General features: G+C 45.6%; 1 protein-coding gene across 11 annotated transcripts in view; it reads right to left on the bottom strand.

Moving 5' to 3' along the window:
- The window catches only part of RAD51B (RAD51 paralog B), a 623368-nt gene that overhangs the window by 54729 nt on the left and 552947 nt on the right, over positions 1-15692 (bottom strand). For 4 of the 11 annotated variants that reach the window (XM_019797260.2, XM_034643370.1, XM_019797263.2 and 1 more), the window contains one exon: positions 705-14319. The exons of 5 other annotated variants lie outside the window; for them this stretch is intronic. The gene's annotated coding sequence lies outside the window, so the exon portion shown is untranslated. 2 more of the 11 variants (XM_019797261.2, XM_034643367.1) reach the window with 2 other exon arrangements.

Below are 15692 nucleotides of genomic sequence, written 5' to 3'. Positions count from 1 at the left end.
GCGGCCGGGCGGAGGCAGGGCTGCACCGGACAGCCCGGGGGCTGGGGCGGTGGCATGTGCGCTTAACAGTGGCAGAGAGAGAGAAGTTAGAAGCAGGACAAGAGCGAACACACGGATCCATCTGACTGCCTCTCTGGAGGATGGTTCCTTATGGATAGTCACGCTCTTGCAGGGTCTGGGGAGTTAACAGAATCCCTACCTACCAGAAGATCCTGACTCTGGCCATTCACCTTGCAGAAGCTGTTAGTATTTCTAGAAATTGTGGGGCAGGAGAGAAGCAGAACTCAGGACTGATGTGAGATGCAGTTCGGGGGGAAGACACATGGGTCGCAGCCCAGTGTTTTGGTCCTGGTGATTCCATGTGTTTCTGTTCCGATTTCTGTCTCTTTTATCCCAAACTCTGATTGCTGGGCTTGGGAACTCACATCTAGTGAACTCTCTCAATCATGAACTTGACAAAGAGTCCAAAGTCATTCCAGAGAACAGAACCCTTCTTAGGAGGATAATTCATCCTCTCCCTCCTACTGCCCAGTTTTATATGGGAGAAATCAGTTAAAAATTATATTTTCGGGCACCTGGGTGGCTCAGTTGGTTAAGCCTCTGCCTTTGGCTCAGGTCATGATCCCAGGGGCTTGGGATCAAGCCCCATATCAGGCTCCCTGCTCAGCAGGGAGACTGCTTCTCCCTCTCCAGCTCCCCCTGCTTGTGCTCTCTCTGTCAAATAAATAAATAAAATCTTTAAAAAATAAAAATAAAATAATATTTATCAAGGCCAGATTTGAAAGCAAACAAAGGACATTGAAGGCAAGAAGAGTAGGAAGCCACTTGCACTGGAAGGGGAGAAGCCCCTGGGGATAGGCTCACCCCCTCACCAATGGCGGAACTTAATGGCATCTGCCCCCAGTTCACCATCTTTCAAGATATAGTCACTGGTGCTTTCAATCTGGGGTACTTGGAATATTGCTACAGGCACTTCTGGTTCTTCCAGGCACTGGGGGACACACCTCACGTTCTGTGGATGAGGCAGGAAGGATAAATGTCCTCCAGGACACAGGGCAGTCCCACGCAATTGGGGAACCAAGCCAGCCTTTTACTAATAGAGCAATGCTGTCATTTTTGACACTCAACTCAATTGGTCATTATTGACACTCAACTCAACCCTGAGCTTCTCCGACCTAGAGTCTTTGAACATAAACCCTACAGAAAGAGTATCTGAGAGGGAGTAGCAGATTCTAAAGGTCACTGTTGGTTCTAGATGAAATAAAAAGCACCCGGAAAAGGAAAACCTGCATGACATCTATAGTTCATCATTGTCTCTAGAGGCAACTCTGAAATAAATCCAAAAGCTTCCAAGAGAAATTTTAATCTGGCATAAAACATCGGATTTATGGAGATGCCTCCCCCTGGGGCTAATATTCTGGGAGCTTGGGATTCAGAGGCTGCTTCTCAGATAAGATAGTTCTGGGCATACACTAAGTTGCTTTGCCCCTGTGTGGTGTAAATAGCTGGCATATGCCAAGAAGGACTAAGAAAGAAAATCACAGCCAGGAGTGGGTATATGGAAGGCACAATGGACATGCCGGTTATAAATGATTTCTGTTTATGTAAAGAGACAACATGATTGGAGCTCTTCCTTAGTTAAGTGGCCAGAGTGAAAACTACGTGGGGATCCTGGGGGAATTCTAGCTATATTAAATGAACTAACTAGGGCAAGTTTGGGAGGAGGCGGGGGGGTGGGGAACCAGCAGATACATCCAGAGATTTCTTAAAGGGAGAGACTTGATGAATCCATCATTCTGCTCATCAGCAAATGACCTTCCCAAAGAATCTGAATTCTAGAGAGAGTTTGAGCATAAAATTGCACAATGTCTTTCAGAATTTGATTTGTGATTCGAGATGAACTGCTGACTCGGGTTACTCAGCCAGGGAGGGTGGGAATGGCAGGCCCATTCATCAAAAGGTGGCAGAAGAGCCCTCCAGGTGATAACTGAATGAAGGGAGAAGGTGAGCCCAGGTGGAGAAGAGAAAGCCAGGAAGAAAAGAAATACCCCTTCTCTCATCTCCTGGTGTGGCCAGGAGACAGGTCTGCTTGAAGGAAGCCCAGGGGGCTGGTCTAATCTGAATTCTCTTTCAGAACCAGAGTGACTGGAGTTTGTCTGAGTAGAACTGAAATCTTTGCTCCGCCACTCACTAGTTGTTTGACATTAAACAAACTACCTAACCTGAACTTTGGTCCCCCATTTGTTAGATGGGGTTAATGGTACCTGCCTCAGAGCGTTGTTAGGGAAACAAGTGAGCATTTATTGAGCACCTTATATGTGCCAGGCCTGGTATCAGATACTGGAGAGACAATGGTGAAAGGGCTGACAGATTCACGAGATCACTTATGTAGTGAACTGGGTGCAGACACTGCCTAGCACATAACAGCTGCTCAACAAAGTCCTTAGCAATGTTCTCCAGCCTAAAATTGTTACAGTCATGCTGTGTGGAATGAAGAGAGGGCAGACAGGCAAGGTTTTGTTGAGTGGTGACAGTGGAGCTGAGACCTGAATGACAACAAGGATCCAGTCCTGGGATCTTTGCCCGTCCACCTCCTTCCACTCTACCAACTAGGCACCTGCTGTGTACAGACGGTTTTGCCAGTCCATTGGGCTTGACATTACACAGCACTTTGTAGCTTCAAAACTGGCTTTACATATCAGAACAAATGTCAGCAGTGTTCAAATTTGTTCCTTGGAGCAAGAGGTATTTCATGGAGAGCCTGCAGGGATGGTAGGAGAGATTTTGAATTCATATTCCCCTCAACTAGAGCAGTCTTTGATTGGTTTTGTATCCTGGACCTCTAAGAAAAATCCAACCTATTTATTGAGTGTCCTTGATGTGCGTGACACTGTTCTGCTGCTTCAGGCATTCAGCGAGCAAATCAGAGATGCCTGGCCCCCAGAGCTTATATTGTAGCAGGGGAGACACACAGTGAATGGTAAACATAATGAGTTATTTATCATGTTGCATGGTGATAAGTGCTTTGGGAGAGGAAAAGCAGAACAGAATGGGGGTAAGAAAAGTGGGCTGCAGTTTAAACAATACAGGTCTCATGGAGAGGGGGCATTTTGGCAAAAAGTTCGAGGTAAGGGAGTCATGTCGATATCTGGGAAAGGAGGTGAGGGCATCAGCTATGGGACTGTCCAGGGAATAGATTCCTGCAAAGTTCAGGGTACAAAGTCTGTGAGGGGAAGAGTGTTTGGTGATAAGAGGAATAGCACAGAGAATGGGGTGGGCATGGCAGGTGAGCAAGGGAGAGCAACAAGAGATGGGATGGCAGGTGCAGGTGGGCACATTGGGCTCTAAGGGACAGTGGAGAGACTTTGCTTTCAGTCTGAGTGAGAAGGGAGTCACTTCAGTTTTGAGCAGAGGAAAAGCTTCATCTTATTTAAGTCTTACAACTACAGAATGGGTCATCGCATTAACGACCAGCGAAGGCTGGAAAACCATCCATTCATCTAAATGGTCATCCCCATGGCCCCTTGGAGCAAAGACTGGGCAGATTATTTCTATGCCCATTTTACACATTGGGGAATTGTGACTCAGGGAGGTCACAGGGGTTCTCTGACGCCACACAGCTGGAATGTGGTGGGCTGGGGATCGAAGACCTGCACCTTCCATGACTTGGTCTCGGATGGGTTGCCAGACACAAGGGGCTGGCAGTCACGGCACTGTCTCTTGTGTCCTTGAGTCTCTTGTGTCCTTGAGGACTGTTTCAGTGCAGACAAAAGACCACCCAGCTATACTTGGTTTTCTGAAATTAGTATTTTATTTATTAAAGTCACACATTAAAAAACTCAGTTGTCCCTGAGGTCACCTTTACAAATCTTATTTTACTCTAGTTATAAATCATAGATGCTCGAGAAAAGTTTGTGATGTCCTCACATTTCAAAAGCTCCTTCCCCGCCTTATGCCTTAACAATGAACCCAATACATTCCACCTAGTACATCACACATCGTGTACCCACGATAAATCATGCCAGAAAGGAAGAGAGAGCCCTGTTGGAGGTCTGGGCCAGACATGACAGTGACCCGAGGCCTGCAGGGTGGGCAGACTTCCTGCCAGGCACCCTGTTGCTTGCCAGGGTACCATGACAGGAGATTCAAGAGGCACCTGGATGAAGGAAGAAAAGGAAAGGCTTTCTCTTCCTCTATTCCCTGTCTCCCTTTCTTACCCTTACTCTGGAGAAAGCTTTGTGAGGGCAAAGTTGCAGGTTGATGAGCAGAGGCTCAAGGGGCAGCTTTCCAGCATAGACTCTCCAAGCCCCTCTCCCCTTAAGTCCACTGTCTACAACCCCCACCGCACCCCAGTGCATCACCGCTTTTCTAACTCCTCTGCCCACCCTCTGCCTCTCAGGACTCCAGTCTTTCCCGGTCACCCTCCCTCCTGCTGCCTTCCTCCCCTCCCCTCCCTTCTTTGGGCCTTGGGAGCTCTCTGCTCTCCCCCTCCATGCGTGTCCTTCCAAACCCACACTCTTTGTTGCTGAATTCAAGGTTCTCAATACAATAAAGCTTTGATGATTGGCCCCGATTGAGAAGGAATGTCAGCTTAAATTAATGAAGGGTCTGAATAATAGAATTTTAAAGCAAAGTTTAGTTGCTTTCACATTTGTGAGACATCCTTTCCGCAGGCAGAAGCCTTTGCATTCAAATGCAGTAAAAGCTAATGCTGAGAAATGGGGCAATATGTCTTAGAGACTCTTTTAAATGCTTTAACAGAAAGGGCCCTCTATAATTGGCATATACTTTCTTTGAATCTGAGTGTTTCTGCTCCTAAAACCTTTCATTTTTAGTGACCAGCATTTCTTTTTATCAGAGATTTTACTGGGCTTCTCTCAGCTCTACCACAGTTTCAACTCCTGAATTTTTTATGACAGAGACATTTCCACATGAAAAGTCTCTAAAAATTTTTAATTTTCCATTTCCTGAGCAATACACGAACTGTTGCAGAAAATTAAAACCTTAGAAATAACAATAAATGAAAGCCTTATAAATAATAAAAGAATTCACGTCCCAGTTTATATCACTTTAAGGTGGTAACAACATACGATCGTAACGAACGATCCTGCACATAAATCCCTTTTCAGGGGTCCCGTCCAAAAGGGAACCATCTCATCGGAAACCGGGGATGTACTGTATGGTGACTAACATAATATAATAAAAAAAAATTAAAAAAAAAGGGAACCATCTGCATCTGACTGGGTCTCCCTTTCTTGCAAAAATAAGGCATCCCTGAGGTAGGTAAAGTCCCATGCTTTCCCATCTCTCCCATTTAGTACCGCAATGCCTCAAACATTCCCATTTCCGAACTGCCGCATTCCAGCCCTGAAACGAACGCTCACCAAGATGAAACGAATATGGCAAATGGTAACAATTATTAAATCTAGATAAGGGTACTTGGGTGTTTAGTATGCTATTTTCTCTACTTTCCTGAATGTCTCAACTTTTCATAATAAAAAAAGAGAAACTTACCAAGTGGTAAGGAGAGCAAAACAGCCAAATAACCCGTGGAAGAGAAAAGGACTGGTTCTAGTTAACGCTATCCTCCTCTTCCCAGGGATTCCCAGTCCAGCACTGGGCAAGGCTGAGCCTCACGTACAGGTACAGCCAACAACAGAAGTGCGTGGTGTACTTCTTAGCAATGTGCCCACCTTTGTAAGCCCTTTCACACACATTCTTCTTTTTTGGGGGGGATAGGTAAGGCAAGTGTTGTCCCCATTTTCCAGATGAGTAAACCAAAAGATTTGGTGACACTCCCTAATAATGCTGGCTCCGTTACTGCTTTCTTACAAAGCAGAAGGCATTGTTGTAGACGACTACATGTATTAACTAATTTCATCACTACAACAACTCTTGAGTCACATGTGTAACTCGCTCAAGATTGCAAAGCTGGTAAGCGGGGCTGGAATATGAACCCAGGCAGCAAACTCATGAGCTGGAGCTCTGAAACACCTACGTCCTCGTGTGATGACATTACGGATATCTTCCCAATAGTCCAAGAGTGGAAATCTGGCAGCCTCCAGGGTTCATTCAGACTGTAAATGTGCTGATTTGGCTCATCCAGTATTTTACAATTGTTGAATTAATTGCCATAATTTAAAAATTTATTTAAAGAAAGATTTCATGGGAAAATCCAGATTTCTTGTTCTCTTGAAAAATCAGACATACTGGCAACATTAAGCTGGCATCCCACAAAGTAGTAATTGGCAGGAACAGAGTATACATGGCCCCTGTAGGCAGGGCACACTCTTTCCAATTTGTCACATTCCCCACTACTCCCTATTATTGCACCTGGCCTCTTTTTGCAGCCCTGATACCTAACATGAGCATTTGAGGTTGCAACTCCTGCACTGTAAAAATCTACACCCCCAAAGAAGTAGAATGTAATGTCTGCCCTGGTGGCACTCCCTAAGTCATATATTCATCCATCTGTCTATCCATCCAACCATCTCTTCATGTCAAACATCCATCTTTTCACTCTGCCTATCTCAGCCACCCTCCCCACCTAGCTTAGCCATTCTCAAACTGACTGTACAGAGTCCCATCCACCATTTCTTGACCAATATCTATTCTTCTCCCACTCAGAAGGACAGCATCAGAGGATGGGAGATGATCTGTTGAGGAAAAGTTATGGCAGCTGTTATGGACTGAACTGTGCCCCCCGCCCTGCTACTACCACCAAATTCATAGGTTGAAGTCTTAACCCCCAATATGACTGTGTTTGGAGATGGGCCTCTAAAGGATGGCAATTTGGATTGAATGAGGTCATAAGAATAGGATCCTAATCCAAGAGGACTGGTGTCATAAGAAGAGGAAGAGATGCTGGGAGTGCACACATATGAAGGACCGTGTGAGGACACAGTGAGAAGGGGCCCATCCGCAAATCATGAAGAGAGGCCTCGGGAGAAACCAAACTGACTGACACCGTGATCTTACCCTTCCAGTCTCTAGAACTGTGAGAAAATAAATTTCTGTTCTTTAAGCTGTTCTGTGGTGTTCTGTGATGGCAGCCTTAGAAGACTAATACGGCAGGAAACTATCTTTCATGTGTCCCCCACCTACCCTGCCATCTCCTCAGCCCTCAACCCTTTTCCTCTGCAAAGTCTAATCACCTGACCCAAAGACATTTGGGCTAGTTACTCAGAGAAGTCGTCAGCAATCCCAGTTAAGAAGGTCTGCTATTTCTCCAGTGGTGTAAACACAACCATTGGGATGGGCTGGAAGGGTAGGGGAGAGTGTGGGAAGATGCCACTAAAGAATCCCGTCAAGCGAGTTGCACTCAGGACGTTTCACTAAACCCCATGTACCTGAAAGAGGGAGATGCTGCCCAAGTGCAGAGCGTCTCTGCAGCTGAGATGTGGACATGGAAAGCATTAGTAAGACCTACAGTGGCTTAAGGCACACTGAGAGCCACAGGTTCGTCCAGCTAGTTGGCTGGTTTTTTAGCAAGCTGGGTTTTTTCCTGGACAGTCTGAGTCCCGCTTAAAAAGTGATGGTCAGAATAATTGCTGTAAAATTGGCTTCATCTTAAGGCTTCCTATGGGTTTCCTCCAGGTGTTCTGGTTAGAGAGGCTTATGTTATTAACACAAAGATAGGTGGTTGCTGATTAACCCCAGAAGGACCTAGAGGATTGGGAGAAAGCCAAACTGGCTTCTGCTCCATCTTTGCATCAGCTTTTAAGCTGTCAGAGTGGTAAGGACTGTGGAGTTGGACGGAGGAGTTGGAGAGACAGGCTGGACAAACCCCAGATGGGGTTTTCAGATCCCAGGGGATAGACAACGGCAATAGATTTCAACCTCAGATCCTAAATGGAATGAGCAGAGATCTGGAAGTAATCCAGAGGAACCAGTTCTAGAATCCCACAGCAGCAGGTTTAGAAACACCATCAGAACTGCCTTTCCTGCCATCATAGGCTCCTAGGGAAACTGCAATTTTAGTCAGTAGATAAAAGTTTGAACAAGGTTTGATGAATGATTTAATCAGCACTGACATATCCAGAGCTCAGGAAAGGGCAGGGAAATCCAGGGTTGTTTCGACTTGCCTCTAATTCACTTCTAGCCTCATGTCCACTGAAAGGAATATAGATGCTGACATTTGAATATAGGTGTTTGGGGTTGGCCTTTTAACCAGCTGATGAGGTATAAAGGCAAAGCCCAGTATCATAATTCAATTTTCCCCCAGTCCTCTCCTTGATGTGTGAATTCAGACAAAGCATAATTTCTCTGACTCAGATGAAACAGGGCAACACCACACAGGACCAGTCCTCTAAAAATATCAGGGAGATCTGTGAAAACTGCCAATGAAGAGCTTTGAGCATAGTGGAAGAACACAACTGGCAAAGACCTTATCTACACAGACTCCTTCACTTGTCTTTCAAACCATATTTTGTAAGTAAATTGCTTGGGATTTGATATTCAAGACTCTGGGACCAGGGTTCTATAAGGCCTGAGGGTGGGAGCCTGGGGAAATGCAAAGTCTGAGATGGGAACTAAGGATCCTTGTAGGGGTCAGAAAAAGCTCTGGGGGATTAGCAGAGCCAGACTATCTTCCTGCTGTGCTCCATCTGGGTCCCTTGATGGAAGTTTCTCATGCTTCTGCTGATGTTTGATTTTGGGGAACGGGAAACTGCTCCGAAGATTAGGAGAAAGAGGAAAGGCACTTGGGTCCCATGGTGGGAATGGGTTTTCTTTAGCTAAGAAAGGGTTTTATTTCCATTCCTCCTTCCACAACTTCCCCAATCTTTCTTATATTCTCAAATAAATTTTAAGAGCTCTTCCCACTCACTAGCCCAAACCCCCGTGATTGTGCACTTCAACAGGGTGAGAAGCAGGATGCTGGATCAGGGGTTAGCAGATGAGCAGTAATGGGAGCCCAGGGTATGGCTGGAGATCAGGCCTACAGTGATGAGATGGGGGGAGGAAGAAGCAAGAGAGAATGAGTATCTTTGCAGCAATCCATTAAGGGTTCAAAGAGCCCACTAGGTTCCCTCACGTCCTCATCCCCTCACAAACCCTCTAAAAGAAGCTGCCTTGCCCCATCTTCTGCAACTTAGGCAGCCATGCTTGAGGCTCACCCCTCAGCCCACAGCAGACCGGCAGGCTAGTGACCAATGATGTTACCTGAGACAGAACAATAAGACGAGCCTGAGCCAATGAGATCGTCTCTTAGGAATTTTAACTAAGAATACCAAGGAGAAGAGCCAATGGGAACTGAAGTTGAGAGGCTGAGTTATATAAGGAGGAGCTCAAGAGCCCAGGGTGAGCCACATGCAAGCTGAAGTTTGAGTAAGCAGAAACTGCATCTATAGGGCCTGTCTGCTGGGACATGAGTACCTCAGGCAGAAATGCAGAGGAAGCAGAGACTCAGAGACTCTGAGGAAATAAATCCCCAGGGCTGCCTCTGCTCCTAAAGGCTTTCCAATTCCAGGCCACTAATACTCTTAAAAATACCTGTGTTTTTTTTTTTTTTTTTTTTACCCGAAGTAACTGAGACTTTTCTCAATGAAGAGAGCCCAACTATAACTAATAATTTGTACCAGTTCTGTGTAGGTAAGCTGAAACCAAATTATCTGAAGACATTTGTTTTGGGGAGAAGGAGTAGGCTGTTTCCCTTAGCAAACACGGCTACTGCCATTGCTTACTTGGAAGCAATATGTGTACTTGAGATCAGGTTTTAGGCAGGAAATAGTGTGTCCTAATTTTTCCCTTTGTTCTTATGATGTCAGGGTAGGCCAAGACTATGTTTGAATCCTGAAGAAAGGAGGTCTTGGCATCTATAAAAAGTGGGCTGGTCTGTGAAAGCCAAGTCCTTTTTAAGTTACTAAGATCCAGGTCTACAAATCTCTTAGAAGGAAGCTTTAAACCATGACTTTTTACCTAGTTAAAAGGAGCAAAGAGGTGTGGCAGCCATGTTGGTTCACCAGTGGGATCTCGTGAATCATTTCTCATCTCCAATTTCAGGGCTTAGGAGGGCTAAACTGGAAGGAAAACTGAGAGCAGCTCTTGTCAATATGAGACCTCATCTATTATGTCCACAGCCTGTTGGAAATGTCCCCCGGCAAGGCTGCCATCAGCACTTGACTGAAAACACATGGAAACAGCCCACTCAGAGCAGGAATTCATTATTGGAAGAATAATAAGGGAAAGTTTTTTTTTTTTCTTCCCCCTCCTCTCTCTCTCTCTCTCTCTCTTTTGGGAGAGCTGCTTTCTGGAAAAGTCACAGGGCTTAGAGGGAATTTGAATCATGTCTGGTAATAAGGGGAGGAATGGAGGAGAAAGGGCACGTTTCCAGAAGCATTTTCATACACAGCCTGATGGTTATGGGCAACTCAAAATTAGTTGTTCCATCTTAGATGTATTACTGAAATCAGGCCATGGCTCCCTTTAACCCCTTATCCTTTCCTAGAGTTATTAGTGTCTGATAGCTCCAAGGGAAAAGTACCCAGAGTGAACTGGTTTTCTGTGGCTACTCCTCTCTTTCAAAATGGTTGCCTAGGGACTAAAATGGGCTATAAAACTATTTGGTCTTCTTTCCCCAACACTAGCCCCAGTCTTCAATATACACTGGGTGATCCAAGGGAAAGGTATGTGCAAGGCATGAGTATGAAAGAAGGAGGTATGTGCCAGCTCACTGGCTACAGCATTATATGGCAGACACTACAAGTGTTCACTAATATCTAGTTCTCCTTCCCTTCCAAATGCAGGGGAGGTTTGTATTTCCCACCTCCTTGGAGCTGGGTGTGGATGCAGGACCACTTGGCCATGAGAACAGAAGTGATGTGTGTCAATTCTTGGGGGAAGCACTTATTGCCAGTGTACAGCCCTTCTCTCTCTTCCCCTACTGTGGCAACTGTGGAAGTACATGTTGATACTAAAATGGAATACTGAGTCATCATATGGAGGACAGCATCCCGGGAGAGTCTCTCAGACATGCAGACTTTAAGTCCCTAAGATTTTGGGGGTTGTTTGTTTAGGCACCAAAACCAAGTCTGTCCTGACTTATGCTCACTATTGATTGGTCTTCTCTCTTCCCAAATCTGTTTGGAGTTCTGGAGAACTTGTGCTCCATCTGAACACTGTGCTCACTGAAATTCAGAGAGGTAGGCAGTGTGCTTTCTCTCACACTTAGGATATTATTTTGAGGATTGCAATGGGCCCCCTCCTTCCATTTGAGCAAAAGTGGAATTCTGTAGTAGAATAAAGAAAGCCCTTCCACAGCCATAGGACTAAAGTGATGGTGACAATATTGAAACCAAAGCTCAGAAAGAAATGACACTCCCAAGTGGCTCCAAGACCACACTTTTAATGTCAGAATCTATCTGATATTTTGGACTTCCTCTTGCCTTCATTCCCTGCTTCCCCCTTAGCTAATCCTCATTCCCCAGCTCCAGAGTTCTCATTTGGCAATCCTGATTTTGCCAGATAACCTTTTAAATCCTGTCCCCGAGTAGTAACCTTGCTCACAACATACAACATACAAGACCCAATGCATAGAATTCAGCACTCCTGGGTTAGTTCAGAAATGTTTACTCTGTGGGCTGATAGGGATCACTGCTAAATCCTTACTAGGACTGCAACACATCAACAGAGTGGCTCGGAGGTCAGCACAATTATGGAAACAAAGTTGGACTTTGATAGATAAAGGTATATGCACACACATTCATAGAAAGAAATCAGTGAGTAGCATCCGAGGTCGATAGAAGATACCTCACTAGCCTCTCATGGCAGGTACCAGTTTGGCAGCTTCTCAGCTCATGAATACCACCTGTGTCTTCTTTCTTGTGGACATTTCCTGGGGCAACTTTCCTGAGCACATCTCCTAATCTTTAATCATGGTGGCAAGAGATGGAGGTAGTGATGGAGTCTCTACTAAACTCTTAGCACCGCTGCCCAGACTTTCTGCAGCCACTCCTCCCAGTGCAAGATCAAACCACTGTACTGCTGGTGATTCTTAGAAAAATATTCACGGAGTTCCTAGTATGTGCACAGTAGTGTGCTGAGTACTTGAGTGACTTGAGGATGACGAGGAGAAGCTGTAACAGATGTGAACAGAAATACTACATGGGTGAGGGGTGAGAGGGGAAGAAGCAAGACTGAGTGGGTTCCAATCTACCTTCCATCACTTTCTAGCAAGAGACTGAACTTTTGCCTCGTTGCTCATCTGCACAGGAGGAATGATGTGAAGTCCTACTTTGTGAGATTGTTAGGATTAGGTAAGCTTATGCATATGTAGTGTGTGTCAGACATGCAGCAACACTTAATAAATACTGGCAAGATGCAAAAACAGTACGTAGGTCCCATCCTGGCAGTGCAGTGTGTGGTGAAAAGCCCTGTTGGAACTTGGGATTGATTTGTCAGTCACTGGGTGCAGAGCATCACCTTAGGGTTTCCTAGGTCAAAAAAACAGGCTCAATGAGGAAGACATCTAATCCTTGCCATTTGGGATTGGGAGATGTCTTCTTTGTACCTTTCTCAGATACTGCTGAGTGCCCTGTTTTAATGTGCAAACTGTTTAGCTTTTCTTTCTTGGTGGGCAGTGAAAGTGGAGAGAGACCAAATAAAGAGTTGCAGAGAATAAAACATCTTTCTCAACTTCTCAAATAGTCCCTTGATGTTTGAAATTAGTCAATTCATGTAGTAAGAACTGATAGGAAATGTACATTTATTCAGTCACAAAAGCTCAGCGTGGTTTTCACAAATGTTCTACTGAAGACCACAAGTTCCCAAAATGCATCTCACTCCGAGAGAGACAAATGACCGCAGTCTGGAAAGTCTGCCTCCCCGACCTCTTTCAGGTCTACCAAAATCCTTCCTGCCTTCCAATGCCCAACACATTGTTTGCTCTCCAGGAATACCTTCCCTGATTCACTCCAGCTGCATAAATGTTCCTATTCTTGCCCTTGCAGCATGTGGCTTGGATGTACATCTATCATGTCATTTTATTTTATTCTGTTTTATATTATACTTAGTAGTATAGGAGTCTTTTCCATTCCTCACAATATAGTTCTCGAGGACGGGACGCATATCCTGTTGTTGTGAGCTGCACCACAGCATTTGGCATGTGCTCAACAAATACTGAGTTGTTAAAAGACTTAGTCATTCACTCACTCTTCACTGATCCGTACCTACTTTGTGCACAGCATTCTGCTGGGCACTGACAGGAAACATGAGATAGAATAGGACCTGACTGTAGCCTCCAAAGTATTTAAAAATCTGTGGAGGGGGAGCAGGTCCAAAGCTTCTATAGAGGGCAGCCTGGGGGTCACTAACAACTTGGGTAAGAGAGGTCCCCAGGCCAAAGGCTGGGAAGATCTGATGTCTGCCTTTGAAGGAGCTGAAGTCCCCAGGCCTTGCACTAAACCCAGTCTTGAGGCTTTGGTTGGAAACTTCATGGCAGTAGGAGGGTGTAGGCTGGGTGTTCTGCTGGAAACGACTAAATTACCCTATGGGTCACCAATTGGTTTATTTGCTAATTGACTGGCCCAGCTTTGGCCTTTAAATCTAAAGAAATCATTTCATCCTTTATTAAATACTGCATGAATCTCACTCTTTGTTCTGCAGGACTATACACAATATACTGGTGAAACGTGAATTTACACCACAATAGTCGTGCCACTAATGACCTTCCAAATGCCACTAATGCCATACACGTTCCGCTTCTCAGTTGGATCCGAACCTGTCAGTGAATTCTGAGCCCATCGACCTCCCTCTGACACAAGAGCAGACCCCCACACCCATGCCCGCCCCCAGCCTCCCCATCCTTCCATGATTTAATTTCTAAATCAGTTACTCTTTGGAGACCCCAATTCCTTTACACCCACTCTTTTTATATGGTGGACAATACTTTATTCGGAAATGTTCCCTCCTGTAATTACAAATCCTGTTAGTCATCCTCCTCCTCTCCCCAGGGGGATTGTGGGCTCTAATTAATTAACGTGGCTAACCCGCTTTGAGGTGCCCGGTTGAAAGGTACTATATAAGTGCAAATTATTATTATTATGGCTGTTGACATCCCATGGCGGCAAAGCCTTCAGCCCCACGCATCTACAGACCTGAACAAAGGCGTCTTCATCCTCACCTTCCCTGCTAGGTCTGAGATGGCTGGCTCAATGGTATGGGGGCAAATCTGTTACCATCTCAACATCAATCAACTAATTAATCCCCATTATGTTGGCTTCCGTTTCCTTCTTCCAAGCAGCACCACTCTGTTTCATTTCACAAATTGTGCCCCCAGCAGCTCTAGACAACAGTCATAGTGTCCCTATGGCCTCTGCTGGCCTAAAGGAGGAGGAAAAAAAAAAAAAAAGAGGGTGAGAAAAATAAGTTTGAAAAAAAAAAGTGTCATCACGAAATGCACTAACTTCTCACTAATAGTCTAAATAAAACTTTCCTTCCAGCTGTAGTCCCCACACATACATACCTTTCTATTACCTAGGGAGCCAGCAGCCTCACAAACCAGAGACACCCAGAAACACAGCCTAGGTGTGGGGTAAGGTCCCGCAGCCCTGGCTTGACTGCCGATAACTATGGACAAAAGCCCTGTCTGGGCTGGGTGGGGAGAGGTCATCCAGAGAAGTGGGAGCCCCTCTTCGGCTTCTTCCACTAGCTCCAGGTTTCCCCTGAGAAAGCCAGCTGCCATCTGTAGCAGGAAGCCCTCACAAAGACAGGGGACCATGATTTAGACGTTTTGTGCTGCACCTAGCAAACCTCAGCCCTTAACAAATGCCCAGTCCTTCCACTGTGATGGTAGCCATGGAAAGCAGCCCTGTGGGGGAGACGTGGCCTCTCGAAGGGACGCTGCTGACCAAAATGCTCCTTACAAGGTTGTGCCTCAGACCCTTTGTTAGCGTGGACGTGGGTGAGCCTCAGGGGGTCATGTCTTCATCTGCCTCCATTTATCCTCCCTATTGAAGGGCTCCTTCAGGACATCGGTCAGTCTCTGTGGGAAGTGATTTGGAGGGCAACAAAAGAACCGGGGCCCTTTGGGGGGCCTTCAGAATTCAGTAAACATCTGGACACGGAAGGCCAGGTTCTCAAGCAGTCTAGCTGGGGAGATGTCAAAAGAAAGAAAAAGCCGTGTGTGCAATGCAAGCTTTTAGTTCTGTGGTGACATTTGTTGGAGAAAAACACAGCTGCGCCAGTAGGTAGATAGGAAGATTTTTCAAAAGCTCCTCTATTTGTCCGTTTTCGTGCGGGCAGAGTACTGTTTGTCAGTTCTGGCGGCATGCGTGAGGAGGTAGAAGGTTCGCGTGGCTGGGGAGCAGCATGCGATGGATGTGCCGGTTCTCTGTGCACGATGAATAGCCCACGGTTGCACAAGCCTGTCCTGGGGGTTGTTGTTACACATTTCTGTTATCCCTGAGGTTTGGAAAACACTTTCTAGTCAAGGTGACTTGTTAGATTCTCATCATGAGCACATTTTAATTGACAAAAAAATGAAGTACTCAGGCTAAGGGATTTACATTTCATCACATGGTGGAATTCAGGATCTGAACTCTTGCCTCTTAATATTCCCTTTACTATTGAATCAATCCATTGGAACACATTAGTCAGCATGATTCAACATGAGTCACATGGCACTAATCAGCATTCCCCAGGGTTCCCAAATCTATCCTCAAACAGGGAAAGAAACTGGCCTCTATCAAGAGACA

Source organism: Ailuropoda melanoleuca, chromosome 14, assembly GCF_002007445.2.
Source record: "Ailuropoda melanoleuca isolate Jingjing chromosome 14, ASM200744v2, whole genome shotgun sequence".
Taxonomy (NCBI): Eukaryota; Metazoa; Chordata; class Mammalia; order Carnivora; family Ursidae; genus Ailuropoda; species Ailuropoda melanoleuca.
Note: the sequence above shows the minus strand (reverse complement) of the source record. Positions and strands in the feature narration are given on the sequence as shown.